Source organism: Manihot esculenta, chromosome 11 (genome assembly GCF_001659605.2).
Source record: "Manihot esculenta cultivar AM560-2 chromosome 11, M.esculenta_v8, whole genome shotgun sequence".
Taxonomy (NCBI): Eukaryota; Viridiplantae; Streptophyta; class Magnoliopsida; order Malpighiales; family Euphorbiaceae; genus Manihot; species Manihot esculenta.
In genome coordinates this window covers 25,115,843-25,129,401 of record NC_035171.2, presented here as the reverse complement: position 1 = coordinate 25,129,401, position 13,559 = coordinate 25,115,843, and positions in this window count along the sequence as shown.

Sequence of the window (13,559 nt, the reverse complement as noted above, 5' to 3'; positions counted from 1 at the left end):
ATTTTGCATCAGCACACAACCCAGTCCCACACGGGACGCATCACAATAGACTGAGAAGTCTTCATTACTAGATGGCAGAGCTAACACTGGTGCTGAAGGCAACCTCTTCTTTAGCTCCTCAAAGCTCTCTTCACACTGGTTGGTCCACACGAACCTCTGGTTCTTCTTAGTTAATCTGGTCATGGGAGCTGCAATCTTAGAGAAGTCCTAAACGAACCTCCTGTAGTAACCTGCCAAACCCAAGAAACTCTTGATCTCTGTCACTGTGGTGGGTCTAGGCCAGTTAGCTACAGCTTCCACTTTCTTGGGGTCTACCTCGATTCCATTTTCTGTCACCACATGCCCCAAGAATGAAATGCTCCTCAGCCAGAACTCACATTTGGAGAACTTGGCATACAAACCATGTTCCCTCAAGGTCTGCAAAACCAACCTCAGATGATGGGCATGCTCCTTTGCATTCCTGGAGTACACTAAGATATCATCTATGAAGACAATAACAAAGTGATCCAGGTACTGGCTAAACACTTTGTTCATGAGATCCATGAATGCTGCAGGGGCGTTGGTTAACCCGAACGACATCACAAGGAACTCATAATGCCCATATTTGGTCCTGAAGGCTGTCTTCGGCACATCCTCTTCTCTTATCCTTAGCTGATGGTACCCCGATCTCAGATCTATTTTGGAGAAACAACCTGCTTCGGCTAGCTGGTCGAATAGATCGTCGATCCTTGGCAACGAGTACCTATTCTTGGTAGTGACTTTGTTCAACTGCCTGTAGTCGATACAAAGTCTGAGAGATCCATCCTTCTTTTTCACAAATAGCACTGGAGCACCCCAAGGTGAGGTACTCGGTCGGATGAATCCTCTATCTACCAACTCTTGCAACTGCTCCTTAAGCTCCTTCAATTCTGCTGGTGCCATTCTGTAGGGAGGAATAGAGATCGGTCTGGTTCCAGGCATCAACTCAATTTCGAACTCTATCTCCCTAGCAGGTGGTAAACCTGGCAGCTCGTCTGGAAAAACATCTAAGAACTCACTGACCACGGGCACTGAGGCGGGCTCTCTGACATGACTATCCAGCTCTCTCACATGAGCTAGAAAACCCTGACAACTCCTCCTGAGTAGCCTACGAGCCTGTAGGGCTGATATCAAACCTTTAGGTGTACTCCCCCTGTCTCCTTTGAAGACAACCTCTGACCCATCCTGACATCTGAACTTAACTACCTTGTCTCTGCAGTCCAAGGTAGCACCATGGGTAGATAGCCAATCCATCCCTAGAATGACGTCAAAATCTGTCAACTCTAGAACCACAAGGTCGGCGGACAGGCATCTTCCCTCCACAAAAACTGGACTATACTGGCAGACTGACTCTGCCACTGACGGGTCACACTTGGGTCCACTGACCCATAGGGGACACTCTAACCCAGAGACCATCAATCCCAACCTCTCAACGGCCCTCGGAGCAATGAAAGAATGAGATGCACCAGGGTCCATTAATGCATACACATCAGAACAACCAATGATGAGATTACCTGACACCACGGTGTTGGATCTGTTTGCCTCCTGCTGAGTCATGGTGAAGATCCGTGCTGGAGCTGACGGACCCTCACCCCTGAAACCCGCTGAAGAAGAGGCTGCCCCTCTTCCTCTGCCTCTGCCACTAGCCTGAGTCGCGGCTGGAGCTACTGGCTGAGCCACACTACCAGAAGCTGTCTGCTGAGACTGTGCCACAAAAGCTGCTCTAGGACACTCCCGAGCCATGTGTCCCTCCTGCCCACATCTGAAGCAGGCTGCTGTCCCAACCAGACATACACCCTTGTGCAGCTTCCCACACTTTCTGCATACTGCATTATCTGTGTAACGCCCCGAAAATCCGGACCGCTACCGGCGCTAGGATCCAGATCGGCGTAAGGCCGCCGGGACCCGTAGCAAGCCTGACATAAATCCTGTAAACCTGTAAATCCCATACATGACCAACAAAACTCATAAACCTGTAAACATTTTCATATAACAACCAAGCTCAACCTATACATAAACATAAACATATCATAAACCTCCACTGGAGCCCTCATCAAATGCTCCAATGGGGTAACTCATCATACATAAGCCTGGTTGAAACATAACCTCATATCATAAAGACCATGTACATACAAGTGGGATTAACAATCTGTAATGGTCAAGCACAACTCTATCCTCAATATTCACATTACATAACATAACTTAAAACACTTTTACATTACATCATATACAATTGTCATGTCCACCATCTAACTATTACATAACATTGCTTCATACTCTGGCTAACCTCCTGGTCTACCCTGTACCTGCACATCTGGGGTTAGGGGAGAGGGGTGAGCTATAAAGCCCAGTGAGCAGAATAAAGAAAACATATATTAAATAGTTCATGCTTCCATGAAATGCAACACATCACAAACATATCACATAAGGATGGTATTGTCACCTATAGTCCTCAACATAGTCCAGTCGTGCCAGGGGCGTAGAATGGGCCTCACTGGTCTTTCTCTTACATACATAACATAACATAACATTCCAATATGCCAGGGGCGTAGAATGGGCCTCACTGGTCTTTCTCTTAACATAGTCCAGGGGCGTAGTGTAACACCCCTTCACAAACTTCAAACCACCAAAACCTCTCTTTTCTCTCAAACCCTTCAAACCCTTTGCAAATTATCAAACCCTCTGCATAAGCTGATAAAAGCTTGCAGATGAGTCATGGGAGACGTGGCCTAATCCTCTAGCCATGATCTGGAGGCAACAGCTAGCCAAACCACGGACTGAGGAGCATGCACAGCTTAGCCGACCACCCCAGTTTCGGCTGCCGAAACTGCATGCCAAACCATGCAACTTTCGGGGGCCGAACTTAACCTTCGGGGGCCGAACATTGAGCACTTTCGGCGGCCAAACTTAACATTCGGGGGCCGAACCTGGCAAATGTCTCCTAAACCCTTTTCTCTCCAAAACTCAACTCTTTCTAACCCAAAACTCTAAAAACACTTAAAACCATTTAAGATCTTTTAGAAAACCTTCACTCTTCCCTTCTAGAAACCTCTGACATCCTCGAATCCCACCGGACGGTAAGAATTCTGATGCCTGATCTAACCGGGTATTACAATCTTCCCCCCTTACAAAACATTCGTCCTCGAATGTTAAAAACAAACAGATAAGCAAATAAAGCCGATCACGTCTCTCTAAAGAGAGAATCTATCCCTCTACTCTCCTGATCTGAGTTCATACTCATAACCTTTTTCTGACCTCCATAGCTTTCGCTGCGCTACTCTGATCTATACTCTTCTCTTTCTCTTTTCATCTTAACTCACTCATCTCTGTAATCTCAATAAAGTCTAGCAATCTGTAATCATACTGAAATCACAACCAATGTCCACTAACAGTTCCACTAGATCACCAATCTTTTCTACCACTTAGTAGGGTCGATATCAATCTGATATCAACCTGTACTCCTAATCCTTGCCCGCCTTTCTGCTTCTTTATTAAACTACCTTAAGCTTTAACTCTCAACAGGCTACTACTCCAATCTGTATTCTGATCATACCAATCTGTAAATCCAATCATCGTTGAGTAGAATAGTTCGTAGAGCATCTATGCTAACTAGGAACACCAACCTGCAAGACTTAATCTGTAACAATCAAAACTTAAGGAATTATCCTTCATTTCCCATAACCATACTGGAAACATTCCAGGGTAAGGTACTCAGTTAGATAAAACCTTTAACTACTAAACTTTTCCGCTATTCTCACTACTCTAAACTCTCTCTTTCGCTGCAGGTGCCATCCTGTAGGGTAGAAGGAAAGAAATAGTTCCGCGTCCAGATACCATTCTCATTCCAAACTCTGACTCCCTAACAGATGGAAAACCTGACAACTAGTCTGAAAAACATCCAGAGCTCACTAGCACTGGGTACTGAGGCTAATTCCCTGTCCTGACTATTAAACTCGCTCAACAGAGCTAGAACCCTCTGATAACCTTTCCTGAGTACTATGAGCCTGATGGGCTGACATCAAACCTCTGAGCATCTCTATACTCTGTACTCTGTCCTCTATAGGACTACCTCTGATCCATCCTTAGCTCTGAACTTTGCTACCTTGTCTCTGTGGACTCAGGTAGTACTATGAGTAGCTAGCCACTCCGCCCTAGGTTGACACCAATAGTCACCCCTAGAACCACAAGGTCAGCTGGAAGGCATCGCCTACTCTCTATAAACTCTGAACGGAACTGACGGACTCTGCGTCAGATGGATCATACTCTTAGGTCCACTGACCCAAGAAACACATTCTAAGCCCAGAAGTCATCAAACCCACTCTATCAACGGCTCACAACAACAAGGAAAATGAAACATTGGGGTTCAAGATAAAAAGCATACACATCCAAACGCCTCTAAGTGAACGTATTTAACGTCACCACGTTCGATGTATTAGCCTCCTACCATATCAGGGTGAAGATCCAAGCCAAAGCTAATGGAACTTCCCTCGGGAATCTACGAAAGGGAAAACTAACCCTTTCCCTTGCCTCAACTACCACCCAATCTTAGACTGGCTCTAACCTCTTTCTGAACTTATTCCTACTCTTATGTATTCTTTTCTGCTCGATCTTACTTACTTTTATCACATAACTGATCTCCTACTATAGTTCATACAAACACATATCAGATCACTCAATCATGCGCATACCTGGCACAGAGGTGTCAGATGTGTCAGCCTCTCCTCCTTGCCTATCAGCCTGAGCTGCTCTATCTGTATCTGCTCCCTGAGACTGAACCAACTGGGGCGCAAAAGGACACTCACGCATCACATGGCCCTCTTGTCCACACCTATAACATCCTGTCGTACCAACAAGACAAACTCCCTTATGCAACCTTCCACACCTCAAACATTTTGCTCTGCCTCTACCAGAACTTGCACCAACATCATAACCTAGACTCTTATTTTGCTTTGATCGTCTCAAGCCTCTAACCTTTTTCTTACTGGTTCTCCCCCACATCACTCCTTTCGAGGTAGCTGTACTCCAAGTGGAGGGTTCATTCTCTCCTATCCTAGCGTCCTTGGTCAAATTCACCTGTATACCTACATCCTTTCTTTGCACATCTCCTCCTGTCTCTCTCCTGTTTCCTGACATTCTTCCTAGATCTATTCCTTCTCTACTTTCCTCACAAGACTCTTCAGACGGATCTGATTCCACAAGGTAACCAGCATCACTCATCTTAGCTCTCCTGAAGAACAACACAAAGAAACAATCATTAGCACACACATAGAGTTCATATGAAAACACATGAACCTACACACTGTATACATGCATACACAGTACAATAATTATGCACATGCATATATTCATGGCATTTCAAAACTGCAAACAACTTCCTATCTTAGTGGACATGATTCTGCTTATTGTGCTTTGCCTTCCTAGAACATCTAAACCAACCTCTTTCCGATGTGGGATATCTCTAATCCGTGAACAAAAATGCCCAACACACCGTACTTAAGAGGCCCTATGCTCTGATACCATCTGTAACACCCCTTCACAAACTTCAAACCACCAAAACCTCTCTTTTCTCTCAAACCCTTCAAACCCTTTGCAAATGATCAAACCCTCTGCATAAGCTGATAAAAGCTTGCAGATGAGTCATGGGAGACGTGGCCTAATCCTCTAGCCATGATCTGGAGGCAACAGCTGGCCAAACCACGGACTGAGGAGCATGCACAGCTTAGCCGACCACCCCAGTTTCGGCTGCCGAAACTGCATGCCAAACCATGCAACTTTCGGGGGCCGAACTTAACCTTCGGGGGCCGAACATTGAGCACTTTCGGCGGCCGAACTTAACATTCGGGGGCCGAACCTGGCAAATGTCTCCTAAACCCTTTTCTCTCCAAAACTCAACTCTTTCTAACCCAAAACTCTAAAAACACTTAAAACCATTTAAGATCTTTTAGAAAACCTTCACTCTTCCCTTCTAGAAACCACTGACATCCTCGAATCCCACCGGACGGTAAGAATTCCGATGCCTGATCTAGCCGGGTATTACACGTAGAATGGGCCTCACTGGCAATCCATACCGTATCATCATCATCATATCATACCATAGGAGGACTAGAGGATCATCCAATAGCCAATCCGCATCCACATCATATTATGCAATGCAACATATTCGTGAATACTAATGCAAACAACCTAAGATATCACATGGCATATATGATGCATGAACATGCTCCAAAAAGTTATATTTCATTTATTTAAAAACTTAAGGTTCATTCCACTCACCTCTTGGCTGAAGCTCTACAGACTCTGAAGCAGCTATCTCACTGCTGGGGTCCTCGGTTCCTCGGGTCCGAACCTACACGGGTGGACTCCAATGAGGGACCAATCATACATAAACATAACTCTAATAAACTCCCCAAAAACCCTCTAAAACATCATGAAAACATCACATAGAAATATGCATGAAATGGCTGAACAGGGCACTTTCGGCGGCACCTTCGGCGGCCGAAAGTCCTGGACAGATCCGAAAGTCAGGCACTTTCGGCGGCACCTTCGGCGGCCGAAAGTCCCAGACAGAGACGAAAGTCTCTTTTCGGGGGCAACTTCAGCAGCCGAATGCTGCCTCCACAAAAGAGGGTTCGGCGGCCGAAAGTCACTTCGGCGGCCGAACCTGAGTTTCTCCCGAAGGGCAGAAACTCAGCTCCTCTATGCACATTTTGCCTCCCAAGCTCAAATCATGTAAAAACTAGTTCTAAAATATGCATACCTCACATACATTACACCTAGGGGTCTCAAGCTATCATATACCCCAACTACAACACTTCAAACACACAAAGACAAGCTACATTGTTCATCAAAGCATCAAAACCCATAAACTCATCATATATATACTCTAACATGCATTTCTACCCATAGATCTTGCATAAAACTTATTTAAAACACATAAGGAGCTTAAGATCGGCTCTTACCTCTTGAAGATCGAGAGAGAGACGACCTAAACTTGGAGATCCACGAAAATGAGCTCCTGAGTTCCCAAAGCTCCAAAACTCGTTCTAAGCTCAAAGATCTTCAAAACCAAAGTTATAAACTTGTAAAAATCATGGAAAAAGGAAGGAAAAACTCAAGATTGGGGAAGGATGGCGGAATGCTCACTTTGGCCGAAATGGGGAGAAAAAGCTCGCCCATTTTCGGCTAAGGGACCCTTTTATAGGTGGCTGGCCAGGCCACGTTCGGGGGCCGAATGTGCCTCCGCATCCATGAAATGTTCGGCGGCCGAACTTGACTTTCGGCGGCCGAACCTGGACTTCCCTCACTTATGCTTTCGGGGGCCTAACGTGCCTCCAAAACGCATGCAAGTTCGGCGGCCGAACTTGCCTTTCGGCGGCCGAACCTGAGTTTTCCTCCAATGCTATTTTCATGTAAAAACTCATTTTCTTTTATACTTAAAACATTAAAACACATGAAAACATTTTATAAAACATGTTCTTACCCTTCTAGAGGTTTCCGACATCCGAGATTCCACCGGACGGTAGGAATTCCGATACCGGAGTCTAGCCGGGTATTACAATCTGCACCTGAGCTCGAGCCACTTCCTAATCCCAGACCTGACTTGATCTTGCTCCAGAACTTGTTCTTCTTAGTCTTGGCTTTACCCCACTTTTTACTGCCTGAAGCTGCTGCACTCAGAGAAGAGGGATCTAATCTTCCCCCACCTGGGGTCTTGGAACCAGAAGGCTGTGCCACTGACTGCTTGACTTTCCCTTCGATGATAGCACTAGCCTCCATCCTCCGAGCCATATCCACTATGGCATGGAAACTCTCCCTCTCTGCTGCTGAATCAAGGAGGAATACCTGGAATGGAGCCTTATGATATACCTCCTTGACTTCCTCTGATCTGTGTCCAGATTCTGCCCAGTAAACGGCAACAGCTCCAAGAATCTGTCTGTATACTCATCCACACTCATCTCATCTGTCTGCCTCAATTGCTCAAATTCAATCATTTTCAGCTCCCTGGAACTGTCAGAGAAAGCCCATCCTGCAAACTCATTGGCAAACTCCTCCCAGGATAGACTATCCAACCTCGGGTTCACATAATTCTTAAACCACTCTCGGGCCTTCTTGCATTTTAGTGTGAACCCAGCCATCTGAATGGCTCTACTGTCATCAGCTCCTATCTCATCTGTAATTGTCTTGACCTTCTCAAGGTACACAAACGGGTCATCACCAGTTTCAAACTGGGGAGCACCCAGCTTCATGTAATCGGTCATCTTGACCTTGCTCCCCCCAAATGAGCTAGGCTTAGGCATTTGGGTTACTGGGACAGTAGGGGCTGCTGGTGGTGGAGGAGGTGCAGCATCCCCCGGGGTAGGGTTTGATGTGCCTGAATGGTAGGGTGGGGGTGGATACATAGGGTACTGTGGGTAGAAAGGTGGGTATGGCATCTGAGAGTGATAAGGGTTAAAACTAGGGTAATCCGAAGTACCTCCCATCGAATACCCGGGATTATGTGAAAAGGGTGGGTAGTAAGGTGGCTGAACAAATCCCGAGGCCTGAGTGCCTCCTTGGGACCCTCCCATTCCCTCTTCCGACATACTTACTCCGAGACTGCCATCCCTCCTCTGATCCACATCCATCTAATCCTCCACATCCTCTGACATATCCCCTTGCACTGTTCCCCTCACTGATCTGCTTCTACCCGGATCCAAAGACCTTCTAGGGTCTCTTACTGCTCTTTCTCTGCTGGACCTACTTGACATTGCCCTCGTCCTGGGGTGGTACTCCAGTCAATCGTGCAGATCGACGAGTTCCTCTCATCCTGTTTTCTGAAAAACAACACACATCATATGGAACATTAGTATCAAATGGTTCATGTGCAAACACATGAACCCGCATCACATACATCACATACATAGCATATCATTAATGCGCATGCATATAATCATGGCATTTCACATCATCATTCAAGACAGGACTCTACATCCTATCCTAGTGGACATGATTTTTCCTATTGTGCTTGACCTTCTAGAACATCTATGAGCCCGACACACTAGGTCCGACCATATGAACCTAGGGCTCTGATACCACTCTGTAATGACCCAAAAATCGGACCGCTACCGGTGCTAGGATCCAGATCGGCTTAAGGCCGCCGGGACCCGTAGCAAGTCAAACATTTATCCTGTAAACCTGTTTAATCCCATACATGATCAACAACGTACATAAAATTTTGAACTTTTCTTTCCATTCATTCACCAAACTCAACCTGTGCATGCACTATACATAATCATAATCATCAACCCACACTGGAGTCCTCAACATTGCTCCAATGGGGTAACATACATACATACATTAAGTTTGGTTTTCAATAATCATCATTAAACATTTGAGATCATGTACTAAAAAGGGATTAACATAATACTATGGTCAAGCACAACTCTAAACTTTCATAAGTATCATTACATTGCATTTCTATACTATACTTTTACATGACTGTACTGAACATAACATATTAACATTTATCATGTCCACACTAGCTATTACATGACCATGACTTCATTACTCTTGCTAACCTCCTGGTCTACCCTGTACCTGCAAATCTGGGGGTTAAGGGAGAGGGGTGAGCTACTAGAGCCCAGTGAGCAGAATAATGGAACATTATAATTTAAAACACATGGTAACATGGAATGCATCACATCACAGCTAATCACATCAAGGATGAATTTGTCACCAATAGTCCTCCACACATTCCAACAGTGCCAGGGGCGTAGAATGGGCCTCGACCTGGTCTTTCTTTTATCATAACATACATAATATAACATTCCAATAATGCCAGGGGCGTAGCCTCGACCTGGTCTTTCTCTTACTATAGTGCCAGGGGCGTATAATGGGCCTCGACCTGGACTTCCATACCATACCATATCACATCATGTCATACCATACGAGGACTAGAGGATCATTCAACATTCATCCACATCATCAACATAATATGCAATGCAACATATTTGTGAATTCTAATGCAAACATCCTATTATATCTCATGGCATTCATGATGCGTGAATCATGCTAAAATTGATTTATTTATTTTAAAGCATAAGGAGTTATTCCACTCACCTCTGGCTGAAGCTCTAATGACTCTGAAGCAGCTATCTCACTGCTGAGGTCCTCGGTTCCTCGGGTCCGAACCTACACAGGTGGACTCAAATGAGGGACCTAACATACATAAACATGACTCTGAAATACTCCCCAAAAACCCCCCCTAAAACACCTTAAAACATCTATAGAAAACATGCAAAGGAGGGCTGAACATGGTACTTTCGGCGGCAGGTTCGGCGGCCGAAAGGCCCTCTAGAGCCGAAAGTCATGCACCTTCGACGGCACTTTCGGCAGCCGAAGGTTCTCTCCAGAGACGAAACTCATACATGTTCGGCGGCACCTTCGGCGGCCGAAAGTCCCTTCCAGAGCCGAAAGTCATCTTTTGGGGGCAGGGTTCGGTAGCCGATCCATGCTACCACAGGCAGGTTCGGCGGCCGAAAGAACCTTCGGCTGCCGAACCTGGTTTCTCCCAAAAGGGTAGAAACTCAGCTCGACATGCATAAACGCCTCCTAACTCATTCAATCATGCATTTTCCTATTCTACAACATGCATACTCAAGCATACAAGCTCCTAGGGGCTTCAAACTATCCTAAACCCCATCTACAACACATTAAACATGCATATCCAACATACATTGCTCAAAACTTAACATAAACCCATAAAACCAACCAGAACCTAAACATGCATTTCTACGCCATGAACCAACTTAAAACTTGTTTAAAACATATAATGAGCTCAAGATTGCCTTTTACCTCTTGAAGATCGAGAGGAAATACGACCCTAGCTCGGAGATGGGAGAGATCGAGTTCCTTGAACCTCCAAGCTCCAAAACTTGCTATTTTTGCTCAAATCTCTCCAAATCAACTTAAAACTTGTTAAAACATGAAAGATCGGAGGAAAAACATCAGAAACGAACCACAGGAGAGCATGAACTCACCGTGGCCCAAAATGGGGAGAAAACTCGCCCGTTTCGGCCATGGAGCTCTTATATAGGGCTGGCAAACCACCTTTCGGCAGCCGAACGTGCCCCCACATCTCATGCAAGTTCGGCGGCCGAACATGAGGTTCGGCGGCCGAACCTTTGAGACTTTCAGAAGCCTAACTTGCCGCCCTAAACCATCCAATGTTCGGCGGCCGAACCTGGAAATGCCTCCTTGGTCCTTTTTCATTCAAAACTCAATTCCTTTCTTATTTAAAATCATTAAAATATTTTATAAAAACATGGTTTTACCCTTCTAGAGGTTTTCGACATCCGAGATCCCACCAGACGGTAGGGATTCCGATACCGGAGTCTAGCCAGGTATTACATCATGCACCTTCGGCGGCACTTTCGGCTGCCGAAGGTTCCTTCCAGAGACGAAACTCATGCATGTTCGGCGGCACCTTCGGCGGCCGAAACTCCCTTCCAGAGCCGAAAGTCCACTTTCGGGGGCAGGGTTTGGCAGCCAAAGGCTTGCCTCCATAGGCAGGTTCGGCGGCCGAAAGTCCCTTCGGCTGCCGAACCTGAGTTCTTCCAAAGGGCAGAACTCAGCCTCCAACGTGCACATTTGCCTCCAACGTGCACATTTGCCTCCCAAACCATTCAACTCAAAACCAACACTTCCACAACATGCATACACACATACATAAGCTCCTAGGGGCTTCAAACTATTCTAAACCCCAACTATAACACATCAAATATACATAAACCACCCACATTACTCAAAAACTCAACATTAACCCATAAACTTAAAAATAACCTAAACATGCATTTCTACCCCATAAACTTTCATAAAACTTGTTTAAAACATGAAATGAGCTAAGGATCTACTCTTACCTCTTGGAGATCGAGAGGGGAGGTGATCCAACTCGGAGATAGGGGAGATCGAGCTCCTGGGGTCTCAAAGTTACCAACTTCACTCTTTTTGCTCAAATATCTTCAAACCAAGATAAAACTTGTTAAAACTCGAAAGATTTGAGGAAAGACATTAAAAATCAACCATGGGAGAGCATGGACTCACCGTTGGCCGAAAATGGGGAGAAAGCTCGCCTGTTTTGGCCATGGAGCTCTTTTATAGGGGTTGCCAGACCACCTTCGGAGGCCTAAAGTGCCTCCAAAACTCATGCAAGTTCGGCGGCCGAACATGGGGTTCGGCGGCCGAACCTGAGCCACTTTCGGAAGCCTAACTTGCCCTCCTAAACCATTCCACGTTTGGCGGCCGAACCTGGAAATGCCTCCATGGTTCTTTTCATTCAAAACTCGACTTCTTTCTTACTTAAAATCATAAAATACATTAAAACATTTTATAAAAACATGATTTTATCCTTCTAGAGGTTTTCGACATCCGAGATTCCACCGGACGGTAGGAATTCCGATACCGGAGTCTAGCCGGGTATTACACTTGGCTTGGTGGAACCTGTCTTGTGTCTTTATTTAGTGGGACCGGCACCCAGATGATGGTCTGGCGGAAGCTACATTATGACCTAGCCTGGCAGAACCCGCCTTATGACCTTGATTAGTGGGACTAAAACTCAAATTATGGCATGGAAAAACCTGCCCTGTGGCCTCTTTTTGTCTTCTTAATCTTTTTTAGGAAGGCAATCCATTATTCCTTATCACTGAAGAACACAACATGTGAAAAAAATACCTCGTTAACTTTGTCAATGATAAAATTTTCTCAGATTAAGATATTCCATGAATGGGGAATGACTCAACCATCAAGCTTATTCAGTTTATAAGACCCTGGACAAATGACTTTCGAGACCCTAAATGGTCCTTTACAGTTCTCGGCCAACTTACTAGACCTAAAATTACTACTTGTTACATTTGTTCTTTTAAGGACTAAGTCTCCCACATTAAAAGCACGTGGCCTGACCTTATTATTGAACATCTTGGACATTTTGTTTCTGTAAATCGTTATTTTGATTGTGGCCTTTTCTCATAGAAATTCAACTTGATCCAAATTGAATTGCATTTCTTTGGGATTTCCTAAAATCTCAGGGTGTTGTGTCCTAAAGCTGCTTATTTGGATTTCCACGAGGATGACTACCTCAGCCCCATATGCAAGAGAAAAGGGCGTTTCTCCTGTAGCTATTCTCATGGTTGTCCTGTATGCCCATAGTATGTGAGGTAACTCCTTGGGCTAGTTGCCCTTAGCTTGGTCGAGCCTTTTTCTTTAGCCTTTATAGGATGGTCTTGTTTGTTATCTCGGTCATTCCGTTGATCTAGGGGTGATAGGCTAAGCTGAACCTCAAGTCAATCTCCCACTTCCACATACGTCTTTAAACTTGGAGCTTGCAAACTGAGTTCCATTATCGGTGTTCACTACCTTTGGTATTCTGAACTAAGTGAAGATGTTTTTGCTAACAAAGAAGATCGCTTGTTGGGTGGTGATGGACTGCATTGCCTCAGCCTCGACCCACTTATTAAAATGATCTACTGCCATTATTATGAACTTTCTCGACTCGGTTGTCTTTGGGA